Below are 13,954 nucleotides of genomic sequence, written 5' to 3'. Positions count from 1 at the left end.
GACTCTCAGCTGCCAGGAATCCCAGCCAGACTGGGGACGGAGTTTGCACTGGGCTTCAAAGCGGCTGCCCCCCTCGGCTTCAAGAGAGGCGGCCTATCCTTGGTCCCCGAGGAAGGCAGAGGGCGCTTCCAAGGCCAAGGCGCCCTTTCAGCACCGGCGGGCCTGGCGAGCTATGCCCCGCCGCCCGCAGCCCACCTGAGTAGCCAGCTGGCAGAGGAGCGGGGACGTAGGAGCTGCACTGGCGGGGACAACGCACCGACTCCCGCTGCCCGCCGCAGCGCACCCCGAGCAGAGGCCCCGGAGCTCCGGCCGAGATGCGCAGCAGAATCCACCACCACCACCACCCCCGCCCCGCGCTCCAACCGGGCGCGTGCATCGCCGCCGCCCCGCCTCAAGGTGGGAACAGCCGCCGCCTGGTCGCCCCCGCCCCCCACTGCAGTGGCGCTGGGGCGAGAGAAGAAACGCGAGCGATGCCCAATAATGGGGGGAGGAAGGCGATGACGGGGCACATTTCCATTTTGTTGCCTTGACACCCCCTAGCACTCACGGCGGTGCCGGCGCGGCGACGGCGGCTGGCTGCCTCCTCCGGCCTGCCTCTTCCTACCGGCAGCGGCGGCGGCGGCGGCGACTCCCCCGGCGCTTCGGGGCCTCTGAGTTCGCACCGATCGGGCCGGCTCTGTGAGGGGGGAAAAGAGAGACCTCCTGCGCATGCGCCACCCTGCCAGAACAGGGACCTGCCGGGCCTCGGCCTTAGCCCCGCCTCCCTTCCCGGTGCCATAGCAACCGCAAAGGGCGGGAGAGAGAGCGAACCTCTAATCCAGCTCTCATGGTAACTGCAGCCTTAGAAGCCCCGCCCACACGCTTCCCGCTCCCCTTCTTCTTCTTCTCCCGGCTCCAGCCTCAAACTGTCTGGGGTTGCCAACTCAGAATTGTGAAATTCCTGGACATTTGGGGGTGGAGTCTTTGAAAGGCGGGGTTTGGGGCGGGGTGGGGCCTCAGTGGGTATAAAGCCATAGCGTCCACCCTCCAAAGCTGTCATTTTCTCCAGAGAAACTGATTTCTGTACTTTGGAAATCTTTGCAGATTTCCAGACCTCACCTGGAGGTTGGCAACCCTATCTGATCCACTTGGTCCCAAACCCACACCTTTGACCCCCTGGTACTTCCTACCCAAGGACCGTCTTCTGAGCTTCTGGAACCTCGGTTCCTGCGCCTTTTCAAACCTAGCATTAAAACAAAACTGGTTTTGTGCAGAGTGAGGCCTTGAACATGTGCAGAGTGCCTATTTTAAAGCTTCCGTTTAAAAATAACAAGATCCATTGGTTCCATGCCATGGACAGAATGTCCTCTATCATTTTTTATTGCTTTCTAAAAGGAAAAGGGGGCAGGGGTTAGAGAAAGTAGGAAAATAAAGCATTTAAAGTACTTTTTTCTCAGAAGGGTGGCATTCTGGCCAATTGGCAACACTTCAAGGAAGGTTACAGAGTCAGAGGAAAATAAACACATAAGTGGTGAGTAGGATAGCAACAATTTTAGGGGTACTAATAAGTGACCCATTGTAGACATTCCAAGACTACTAGCCATACTCTCAGAACAATTCCAGGAGATAAAATGCCAGCCAAGCATCTGTTCCTAAAAGCAGGGAACTGATAATCCAAGAAGGTATATGCTTGCTAGCCCCTTTTCTGTCTTCACAAGAGCAGAACAAATCAAGCAATGGTCGATTTGTCAGCTGGTTCCTGGCATCTCGTATAGACTGGCTGGATGGTGGTAAAGGTATGGTACTGGGGGCTATGCAAAAAGCACTATTTACAACATTGCTTTACATTATGTGCTAATTGGCAACATAGATTGCTTTACTTTCTCCTCTTTTTAAAAGATAAAACTTGTAAATGTATGCATAGCATGCCCAGGGCAGGTTATAATGCATGACATAAAATCACAAAATGCTTTGCAGTTAAAAAGGGCTATATAAATTATTAATCTATTAAATCCTGTCTATTCAACCTAATTTTTGTTTTTGACAAGGTAACTCGCTTGATGGATTGTTAATTAATTGATAATACATAAAACCTTTCTTCCATGGAACTCAAGATGACTTACATAAAATTCGTAAGGTGGTCTTTCAGATAGGCACTGATTGGAGCCAGCCTTCTTTGACTTCAGCAAGGATGCTGTTAACATGTGCCTTCAAACCAGGAAGGGTTACAGCATGCATGCCGCTTAATAGACACTTTTCACTTGATAGACTTGAGTAAATTTGAGGGGGAAGAGATTCAGTTAGAAGGGACAGTTAGAAGGGACCTGAAAGGACAGTGATGGGTTTTAAAATTCTTTTTTTTAAATGCCAAGGTTGATGTTGTCCTGAAACTGGTACCCTCTGACAAAAAGTCCTGCTGTCTAATCCCAGACGTATCAGGGAAGGCTGTGCTAACTCAGTGGGGAGAGGAATACACTCTGCCTCTGCTCATTCTCTCCTTTATTATTATTTCACAGGCTCAAGAAGGCAGCTCTGGCACTAAAAATAAGTTCTGGGGCAGAGCTCACCTGGAAAACCTGATCTAATTAAATTATGCATAAGGGGGTGTTTGTTTAGAAAACTGATATGTCGCCTCACCAGATACTTACTTGATATACTAGAAAGCCAAAAACCAAGATCAGTAAAACAGAGACTGACATGCCAAAAGAAAAGGATTGCTGTTCTATATTCAGCACAGTTCAGCATCTTCAACAAAGTGGCTTCTATAAAGGAGAGCAGGTTATATGCCTATAACATTAGTGGATGGTAAAATACTGGATAGAACTTCAAACACTACACAGGACAGGAATTAAATCCAGAGTGACCTGGATGCATTGTCCCTCAGCACTATAAGCATACAGAGAACTAAACAAATACAAAAGCAACAATTTCACATTTAAAAAAAGCAGAAGCCCAAGCCCCCACTAAATTCAAACACCCCTAAATTCATGAAGAGCTATATCAGGGAACTTCCTCCCTTGTCCCCAAACGTATCTGCTTCCCTCTAAATATATTCCTGAGTCTTCATTGCCATGCTGTACCTAGGGTTGCCAGGTCCAGGTTGGGAAATTCCTGGAGATTGGGGGGGGGGCTGGAGAGGGTAGGTTTTGGGGAGGGGAAGGGCCTCAGAATGGTATGCCACATAGTCCACCCTCCAAAGCAGCCATTTTCTCCAGGGGGACTGATCTCTGCCGCCCGGAGATCAGTTGTAATTCTAGGAGATCTCCAGACTCCAGGCCCCACCTGGAGACTGGCAACCCTAGCTGTACCCAACTCAGGCAGAACCAAAAGCATGGCTTGAAACTTGCCATCCTCTAAAGCAGTGGTTCTCAAACTTTTTGAAAGAGGAACTACTTGTAACTTATTTACTTCATTTATACCCTGCCTTTCTCCTCAGAGGGGACCAAGGTGGCTTATGTTGTTCTCCTCTCCTCCATTTTATCTTCAGAAGAACCCTGTGAGGTATGATAAACTGAGAGTTTGTGACTGGCCTGAGATCACCCAGTGACCCTCCATGGCAGAGTGGGGATTCAAACCTGGGCTTCTCAGATCCTAGAGCAGCACTCTAATCGCTACACCACAAGAACCAACTGTGCAATAATGTTCAACAGGGATGGGATTTGAACCACATGTGCTTTGCAGGACGGGGATCAGCAGTCCAGTTTATTGTCGCTTTTTTGCACTTGCAACAAAACTCCATACTGCTTCCTCCCTCATCGGCATGAAATGTAGGAATCCTATTTCAGTTCGCTCTGAACACATTTTATTATTAATTTTTAATACAGCAACAAGCTGTATTTCATGGCCATTTTGCAAATTCAGAGGCAAACCCGGTTTTACCATTCAGCTTGCTAGAGTCTCCTTTCCCAGCTTACACTGTTCCTCCTCCTCCCTCCTGGCTTTGCAATTCACTTGCAAGAGTCATGAGTTGTAGCCCGCTTTTTTGTTTTCTACCCATAGTGTTGAGAGACAGTGCTCTCAAGGACCACTTTTCTCTAGGAATGACACAGATTTAGTAATTTCCACCCCTTCTTTTAAGGGGGTCTGTTTCAAGCAGTCCTGGTGCAATGTCTGCAATATTTTGGTGTGTTTTTTAAAAAGTTTTTCTCCAAACATCTAAGCTTTGAAAGAGTAGCTGAAGTTTGAACGAGTAACCCAAAAGTTGTGTAAAGTGAATCTTTTTCTTCTATGAAATCAGTGTGTGGATTACAACTATCTCAAGCAAGCCACAGCAGACCGGGCAGGTGTAAATTAAATCTCCAAAGCTAGAAATCCACAAATTAAAATGAAGTTAGTCAGATGGGTTAAATTATCTGACAAGGGATATCAAAAAAATGCTAATCTGCTTAATTCATTGTGGGTTACAGAATGGAATGGATGCAGTTACTGTCATGAAAAAAGTGTAAAAATCTAATTCCACCGGGTGGGGGGAGGCATGTTAGTCTACTGCAGACAGAACAGTGAAGAGTCTCATGGTACCTTAAACACTATCCATTTATCGTAGAAAAAACTTTTAACAGCCTGAGCCCACTTCATCAAAGATATAGGTCTGAAGACTAAGTGCAGGAGCCACACAGAGGCTTTGAAGGGCACTGAAGTGGCTCTGATGGACTTTCAATCTCTGCCCTGTATGCACCCAGGAGCAGGGCCAGCCCAAAAGAGCTTGCCATTCCCAGATATTGGCAACTCGATGAAAGTCATGTGCTACACCATCTGAATTGCTGCCCCAAACCACTGTTTGGATTGCTTGTTCAGTTGGCAAAAGGGCACTTGTACAAAAGTACTGGGACTTCCTCCTAGCAGTGTGGCTTGCAATTCCTTTCTAATGTTCAGTGTTTACACTTGAAGTAGGGACCATTGCCATCTCCCCCTCTGAGACATGTCAATTCACCCTGTATCTTGATCTCATGAATCTCACTCAATGCATTGTTGGGGAAATGGCCTGCAGGAAACGAACACTATAATGCTCTTATTCGAAAGTGTGGACATAAACATAGTTTGAAGATTTCAAATTGAAACGCGCAGGGGCCTTGTGAAATTGGCTCCGTTTCCTGGGCTCACATGGGTAGTGGAGGCTCTTTATCTCTGCACAAGCCTGCCCTGGGGCTACATGACCAGCATTGCAAAAGAGAGCCAGAAGACTGCAACTTCAGAAGCTCTTACATTCAGACTTGCATAATACAAGACTATTGCAACAGTGAGGAGCTCCAGGGAAAATAGAGTCACGGCCCTGTTGGTCACAGGCAAGCTTTGTGCATGTGATGGGCATGGCTTTGGGGTTTTATAAAGGGGGGAAGGGGGGTTTATAGCAAAGTGAGTAGGCATTAATATGTTCTGTTGCACTTTCTAATCTTGAGACCAAGGGCAGAGATGTCTCCTTACTGCTTTGGCTTGTCTGTATAAGCACCAGACCAGTTGAATCAGTGAATTTGTATGCCTCTCCAAGGAGGATCTCCAAGGAGATAACCACTGGTTCTGTTAAATAGAGAGTCTCAAAATTACTTCCTATTGCTTCCTATTGACAGAACTATCGGGTAGCTTTACATCAAAAACAGTTTATTGCATCTGCTTGGATTGCTTTATGCTTGTGTTGGATTTATGGTGTGGTCATGACTCAGAAAAACAAACTTGAGATAGTTATAATTCCATGTCTTGGTATAAACTAGGGTTCTTGTGGATTGTGCCAAACTAGTATTTGTGAATTGCGTTGAATGGTAAAGATACTTTGGAAGGCCACACACAGAAAACATCTGGCCTAGGGTCCTCCTAAGTCCTTTTGTTTCTTTGCAGTGAGTGTGCCAGCCCCAAGGGACACTCCAGGTGCTCAGTGCCAGAAAGTGAACAGAAGGAGCTGACAATGGCAGATGCCACCCTGTACCCTGCTCAGAATGTTATTGTCAGGGCTTGCTGCAGCTGCCGCTGGGCGTGGCACTGGGCAGTCTGCCCCGATGTCACAGGGGGGGCCAGGGATTCTGCAGGACCCTGCTCTGTGGAAGGAGGGGCGGTATACCTCACCCTGACTCCCTCTCAATCCACTCGCTGGCCTGCTCAACCTGGCCTGCTTAACCCCTGCCTCTTCCACCATCTCTTCCTCCCAAGACTCTCCTTCAAACCTCCACTCTCCTTCTTGCCTTTTCCTTGGCTTCTCTCCACTCCCACCCTGCTCCATCACTCCTACTCAAACCCACCACCACAGAGCTCTTCCCAGCCACCCTTTATAGGGTTTTCTTTCTCCACCCCGCCCTCCTTCCAGGCTTGTTCCCTCTCCTGACTGGGCCCAGCTGTGCATTCCTCCAGGTGTTTCCCTCCAACCACTAATCCCTCCTGGGCTCTTTTGCCTTGCTGGCAGGGTGGGGTTGAGTGCGAGCCATCCCCAGCTGAGGGCTCCTTGGCCTTGCTCACAAGGAGCTGCCCCAGCCAGCCCCTGTGCTATTGAGCTTGCCTGGCCTTGCTCACGAGGAGCTGCCACAGCCAGCCTCTGTGCTATTGGGCTTGCCTGGCCTTGCTCACGAGGAGCTGCCCCAGCCAGCCTCTGAGCTACTGAGCTTGCCTGGCCCTGCTCACGAGGAGCTGCCTTAGCCAGCCTCTGCGCTGCCTGCTCAGCAATGCTGGGCGGGGTTACCCATCTCCTCCCCCAGAATGCCTGTGGCAGCCCCCCCTGGAGAGGCTTGGCTTCTAGCAACTCCTGAGCCAGGCTGCTGTCTTCTAGCCATGGCGTGGCTCTGGGCGGCGGCGTCCTCTCCCTGCCAGGTAAGGGCTCTGCTTGGGCTGCTGCTGCTGGACCCACCTTCCCGCTGCTGTGGCCCTTTCCCTCCAGCCTGTTTAGCCCCCTCTCTTCCCCCTGGAAGGTGGGGCTGGCTGGTTTCTCCTTGCCCCCTCCACCCCTCTGAGGTCCTGGCCTTTTGCCCCTTCCCCATGGAGTAGGTAGGTTCTGGCCCTGGTTGCCGGCTTGGGGGGTGGAGTTGCTGCCACCCTTTTGTCCCCTGCTGTTCCCTCTTGTCAAGTCTGGGGGCTGGGGCTCAGACCCCAGACAGTTATTACTAAGGAAGACCATGAAGTAGACAATTGCAATATTTCATCCACAAACACCAGAAGGTATCAGTAAAACAGAGAAAATCCAGAGTATGGCCTAATTAGGGCCGTCGTCACACGGGCACCTCTTCCATTAAATTTACAGCATATAGCGTCCTACCTGTTATCAGCACAGTAACGTTTCTTTGGGTCACCTAACGGCTCTTCGCGCCACCAGCTGTCCACACCGAAGCACTCTGTTCTGTTCTTTCTAACCGCGCAGAAGCACCTCCTCCCCCCCTTTTTTTATTATTCTGGCGTTTAATTCCGCTATAACGGAATAACAGCATATAAACATTCCGTTAGAGCAAAACATTACAACCCTTTTGTTTTTCCAATTTTGAAATTATATAAATAGCCCTTTGCCTGCAGAAAACTCCCTGTCTGGCGTGATCCCCATCGCTGAAGACTCTGCCATGGCGACTGAGTCATTTTTACTTCAGCAGAAAGTTTGCATTGTGTTATGTCGTTATGGCGTTATAAGGACATAATAAATAAAAAAAGGGGAGTCGCAGGAAGAAATGGATTCTGGGATTGAAGGGAGGGCATAGGACGTTGCGAGGCGAAATACATCGATGTGAGGCATTCACACTGAGGCACAAAATAGCGCGACTATCAAGCACAAAGCAGAAGAGAGAAAATCGCTACAGTGTTGGAATAAGGTGGGTGTTTGCCGGGAAATAGTGCCATTTTAGCGCTAAATAAAAGCCCGTGTGACGAGGTGTTATACAGAAACAGAAAAAAATTCTTCCGGAAGTGGCAATTTTGAGTGGACCAGCAATAGGGGAAAGGGAAGCTGAACCCCTCCTCTTCCTGCTGCTTCTTTGCTCCAAATGAACCTCCTGAAACAGCTTTCCATGGAGAATTCTTTTTAACTCTTGCCAAGGTATGGCTACACACACACGTCCCAGATCTGCACAAGGTCTACTTAAGCCCCAAGTGTGCTAGATGGTCCAGGAGCTGTGCTGGGGTTCCAGAAGCAGGGAAGAAATTTGCCAGAAAAGCTGCTGCAGAAGCACATCAGAGAATGAGATTGTGGAAACCAACAGTGACTGCTTCTCAAGCATAACCATCATAAATCTATTAGTGGTGGAGAGTGCCCTCAAGCCACAGCTGGTTAGGGTGTTCAAGGCAAGAGACTAACAGAGGTGGTTTGCCATTTCCTGCCTCTGCAACCTTGGTCTTTGTTGGAGGTCTCCCATCCAATTACAACCAGAAAGTACCAGGTCTCCCATCCAATTAAGCAGGGCCAACCCTGCTTAGCTTCTGTAATCCGATGAGATCAGGATCACCTGGGCTATCCAGATCAGGGCATAAATCTATTACCACAAGCTCACCCCTCCCCACAAATCTCAAACTCTATCACTACGTTGGTCCTCCTGCTTACCTTGGGGGCAATTCTCCTTCCACTGCCATCGCTAAGTGTCTGTCCCAGACCAGTGAAGAGCGTTACCAGTTTCTGAGAGAGGAAGAACTTGGCGGGTTGTCTGGCAACCAGAGAACACACTGCCTAGTCTGGAAGGTCATAGTTGCTGGGTGACCACGGTCAAGGTACCGACACTGTTACACAGGCTCTACACCTGAAGAGTAGGGGATTAGAGATGGTAGTGAACAGGATTTTGAAACCACTGCTTTGTTTTATTGCTGAGAAGATGAGGCATAATGAGGCAATATACTGAAAGGGCCGATAGGCAGTAACCAGGGCAAGTAGGGCTGCTTCTGATGTCTGGTATGGGGATGACTAGGCAAGTTATGTGTGTACTAGCTGAGGTAAAAGGAGTCCGGAGCTCCAGCTGAACAGGCCTTTAGACAAGGCTCTGTGTAGGATTTGCCTGCTCCAGAAATAACTTTAAGCAGCTATAAGGTATCTGAGACCCCACGGAGGGAACCTCTAAGAAAGTCCAGGGACCAAGGACTCCCTTTCTGAGGGAACACTGGTGTGACAGCCATGATGAAGTCATTTCCAGGCCTGGACTCTTGGGCTGTAAAAAATAATTGTACACTCTCAAGGCAGAGAAAAATACCTCTGGGTTGCTTATTTGACCACTTGGCAGTGGTGGCTGCTGAGGCCTTCTCATCCTCAAATCCACTGACGACTCCTGTTACCTCCCTTTAAATCAAGTATCTTTTTCCAATTGGGTAACTTTCTCTTCTTCTCATTATATTGCTCTGGGGGATGCATTTTGAGGAAGCTCACGGATGCCACCAGATGCCACCACAACCAATTCTTCAGATCAACTGCTTGGTTTATGGGAACCCAAAAGAAGTACAGGAGCTTTTATGGGACAAGATATGATTGTATGGTATTGATATAGTGGTTCTTTCTCAAATCTTTACAGGAGCGTTGTGTGAGGATAACATGCAGGAAAGGAAACTAAAATAGGGCCTAAATTCCATGGAGGGAAGGCAGTATAAAAACAAGATAATGTACCTGCCCTCTTACTGCTGCCTGTCAGCTACTGCAGAAGATTACAGCTGTCATAAGGTAATTTTTAAAAATATTTATGCAGGCATTTGCTTCTGTGTACAACATGACAATTTTCATCCTATTTCTTTGCTCCTCTTAATTGCTTTTGCTGCTGCTGCTTTTTTAAAATTCTGCTTTTTTGTTTACAATTCTTTGTTAAAAAATTGATGCTATAAGCTGTCTCCATCATTTTTAATACGAAGGTAGCTAATAAAAACATGAAAAAATTAAAATAAAGGTTTCATGAGAGAGAGTACTTTAGCTTAGTGGCGGAGTACCAGTTTTGCATGGGGAAGGTACAGAGCTCCGTCTCTTGGGTCAGTACTTAACAGGACCTACTAGGAAAGTTCTGGTTGTTACAGGACAGTGGTGAAAATGTAGCATTAGTTAAATTGCAAATTATGATTCATTCGAGTGAGGCCATAAAACTGGAAAAAGATTAGGTAGCAGAATAATGAACTGAACATCATATTAGGCTCTGAAGGGTATCGAGATAAGCTTAAATCTAGAGTACAGGATATATGGAACATATGTAACATGTAAGAATTGTTACTGTACATGTACCTCCAAAGAAGTTAAAGTTTTGCCATTTTTATAGTTAAAAAAATGATGTTCCGCCAGGCCTTTGGTTGAGGACCAGCGGGTGTCCCCTCTTATCCTATCTAAGATTGCTAACTCTTCTATGACTGCCCTCGGCTATGCGTTTTACCCACAGCTATGACTCATGCAAGTCTTTTATTAGTATCCAAAGTAGCCTATGTATAATGGCGCCAGAGTATTTTAATGTAAGTTTTTAAATCTGTTTTTAAAGTTGATTATTGATTTATTGTGTTTTAAGGATGACATGAGCCGCCCTGAGCCCATTTGTGGGGAGGGCGGGATATAAGTCAAATGAAATAAATAATACATGATGGTGTTTTGAATCTTTGCCTCAGCTTGGGATGCTCAAACCAGTTCTGCTGAGACCTAATTAAAGAGGCCAAATGAAGGAAATATGGTTGGTGTGGCAGCCCCACTTATCTCTCCCAGATGTTGGAAGTGGGGGGCGGGAGGGTTACTCCTTTACCAAAAGCCATTTCTTGGTAAATGTTATTAAATTTCTTCTTTGACCAGTGGGAATACTGGCTGGTAGGTAAATGCTAGCACTGCAGGCACTGCCATTTGCAGAATACTGCTAACTAGTAGGATTGGCTGCCACAGAGCTTGGTGGAAGCACATTTCCAATGCATGTGAACGAGAGGGTTGGGTAGGCAGGGAATCTTTTATGGGTGGCTGTCATAAGCTAAGTGTGATTGGCAGGAAGGATAACCCAATACTCCCCCACAGACACTGTTGGAGACAATGAACTAAAATGATCAGAGTGTCTGATTGTCTTCCTTATGAAGAATGAATTAAACAGATGGGAATTTTTTTTAGCTTCAGGAGAAATAAACATGACAGAAGGGGAACACAATAGCTGTTAATAAATAAGGAATGGAGGTGTGGAGAGTGCGAATGCGGGAGAGCTGCAAAGCATCTTGCACCTAACAAATATATCATGGCACAAGCTTTCATGGGCTGGAGCCCATTTAATCAGATGCACGAAGTGTTGATTCTCATCTATCAAACCACCAGAACTGTGAACAGTCAGGCCGAAAGGTCATGAGTTGAATCCCAGAGATCTATTCCACTATTGGCAGGACTTTCCTTCTAACCCAAGGAGCCTGGCCTGATGCAGGAAGTGTCCAATGCCATCTTAAGCAGGCTTGCAGCCATTGAAATGGATGAGCTTAGAAGGGTGTAACTTTGCTTAGGTTTGCAATGTTACAGTGCAATCGTAAGAATGCTGTCCTGAGAGTAAGCCCTATTGAATAACTTAACTAGCATTCTGAGTAGACATGCTTAGGATGCTTAGGATGGCACTGGTGCTGGCACTTAGCAGTTCACGTCTGTATGGTGCACGAGGTCCAGTATGCCTGTGTGGAGCCCAAATGTATGAACACACATGAAGAAACTGCCGTATATAAATCAGGTGCCACTGGTCTATCAAGGTTAGAATAATCTGGTATGAAGATGAAGGGATTTACATTTAAAGTCAGAGCCTTTGCAGATGATGTAATGGTTATTGTAGAGGACCCAATTCAAAACAAGCCAAGATTGTTGGATAAGATAAAGGAATTTGGTGATTTGGCTGGATTCTATGTTAATAAAAGAAAATCCAAGTTATTGTGCAAGAATATGGTGAAACAAAGACAACAAGAGTTAATGGAAATCACCAACTGCGAGGTAACACATAAAGTAAAATATTTAGGAATAGAACTTACTGCTAAAAATATTGATTTATTTAAGAACAATTATGAAAAGCTATGGCAACAAATAGACAGAGACTTAATCAAATGGAGTAAGTTGAATCTGTCGTGGCTGGGAAGAATAGCAGTAATTAAAATGAATGTATTACCACGGATTATGTTTTTACTGCAAACAATACCAATAATAAGAGACAAACAATTTGACAAGTGGCAAAGGAAGATATCGGACTTTGTATGGGCAGGGAAGAAGCCCCGAGTGAAGATGAAAGTTCTATGTGATGCCAAAGAAAGAGGGGGACTACAATTACCAAATATAAGACTATACCATGAAGCAATATGTCTGGTGTGGCTCAGGGAATGGATGCTGTTAGAAAATCCTAAACTCTTAACACTTGAAGGATACAAGAAACTCTTTGGTTGGCATGCGTACTTATGGTATGATAAAATCAAAGTGGACTCTATGTTTCTGCATCATTACATTAGTCGAAGCCTATACATGGTCTGGCAAAAATATAAAAAAATATTTAGATGAAGGTATCCCGACGTGGGTGGTACCATTGGAAGTTATTGACCCGAGAACAATTTACAACAGAGAGGAATGTTTGCCATATAAGGAGGTGTTGAAAATGGAGCAAAATATGATTAAGCTTAAAACAGGAGACGAACTATCCTCCCACTATGGATGGTTCCAATATAGACAGATTAAAGGCCATATGACATGGATCGTTTAAAATCGGGATTTAAATGGAAAAATTCTGAATTGGAAGAAAGCATACTACAAGAAGGCAAGAAAATGATTTCTAAAGTTTACAAGATTTTGCTAAAATGGTATACAGAAGACGAAACTGTTAAAGTCCAGATGGTGAAATGGGCTATAAATTGCAATAGAGACATAACAATGGAGGCATGGGAATACTTATGGAAAAATACATTGAAGATATCGACTTGTACTAATATTAAAGAAAATGTTTACAAGATGATATATAGATGGTACCTAACGCCGAAGAAAATAGCATATGGGAACAACAAAATGTCAGACAAGTGTTGGAAATGTAAAAACCATGAAGGTTCATTATATCATATGTGGTGGACCTGTGAGGTAGCAAAGCAGTTCTGAGGAGATATTACAGAAGCTATGACTGAAATTTTACAAATCCCAATAAATAAGAACCCAGAACTACTGTTGTTAAATTTGAAATTAGAAGAGATTCCCAGGCAACAAAGAACTTTATTATTCTATATGACAAAAGTGGCAAGAATTTTATATGCTCAGAAATGGAAGACGCAAGAAGTACCATCTATTGAAAATTGGATACAAAAATTGCTGTACATGGCAGAAATGGACAAAATGACGATAAAGTTGAGAGAACAGAATCCAAAAGAATTTTTTAATGACTGGGGGAAGTTAAAACAGTATTTGGAAAAGAAGTGGGATGTAAAGGGAGAATTATGGTTGTTAGATAACTACTAAGCTTACAGAAAGGAAGAGATACTGATCTTTACAAAAGAAGAGGGGAGATAAGTTAGAAATATAATGTAATTGATAGTTTGATGTTAGGTTTTGTTTAATTTAATACATATTATCTATCTCAGTAATGTATTAAGACAGTTAAGAATAGAAAAGGAGATATAAGTAGTAGGTTTAGACAGCGGGTTGGAAAACTGTTGGAAGTCTTAGATTAAGAGGGGGGGGAAAGGGGAGGAGAATATGGAAATGAGGGTTTCAATTAAAAATCTGTAATATTAATCTTTACTCACCCAATAAAAATTTCTTTAAAAAAAAAAAGGTTAGAATAATCTCTCTTAATCAACAACAGTGCTCCAGGATTTCTGGCAGAAGTGTTTCACATTATTTACTACCTGATCCTTTTAACTGGAGATTCCAGCAATTGAACCTTGGATCGTTTACATGCCAAGCAGATGCACTGCTACTAAGCTGCACCCCCTCTCAAGGTAAGATCCATCCCGGACAGCAGTCACATGTGAGGAAAATGGTCATTTTGGTTGACAAAGCCTAGTGCCACAAATCTTTTAGGCCTGGGTTACACATGCAGGAAACTGAGATGGTAGAATGGACTGCACTACTGCAGATGGGAAAGGTGGATGTCAG

The 13,954-nt window shown here is 45.2% G+C and overlaps 1 protein-coding gene across 2 annotated transcripts in view; it reads right to left on the bottom strand.

The window, feature by feature from the left end:
* Positions 1 to 705, bottom strand: part of MAPRE3 (microtubule associated protein RP/EB family member 3) — a 52,625-nt gene extending 51,920 nt beyond the window's left edge. For both annotated transcript variants that reach the window (XM_055000305.1, XM_055000314.1), the window contains exon 1: positions 548 to 705. The gene's annotated coding sequence lies outside the window, so the exon portion shown is untranslated. The remainder of the gene's footprint in view (positions 1 to 547) is intronic.
* Positions 706 to 13,954: the final 13,249 nt, after the last annotated feature.

This window comes from Eublepharis macularius, chromosome 1 (genome assembly GCF_028583425.1).
Source record: "Eublepharis macularius isolate TG4126 chromosome 1, MPM_Emac_v1.0, whole genome shotgun sequence".
NCBI lineage: Eukaryota > Metazoa > Chordata > Lepidosauria > Squamata > Eublepharidae > Eublepharis > Eublepharis macularius.
Note: the sequence above shows the minus strand (reverse complement) of the source record. Positions and strands in the feature narration are given on the sequence as shown.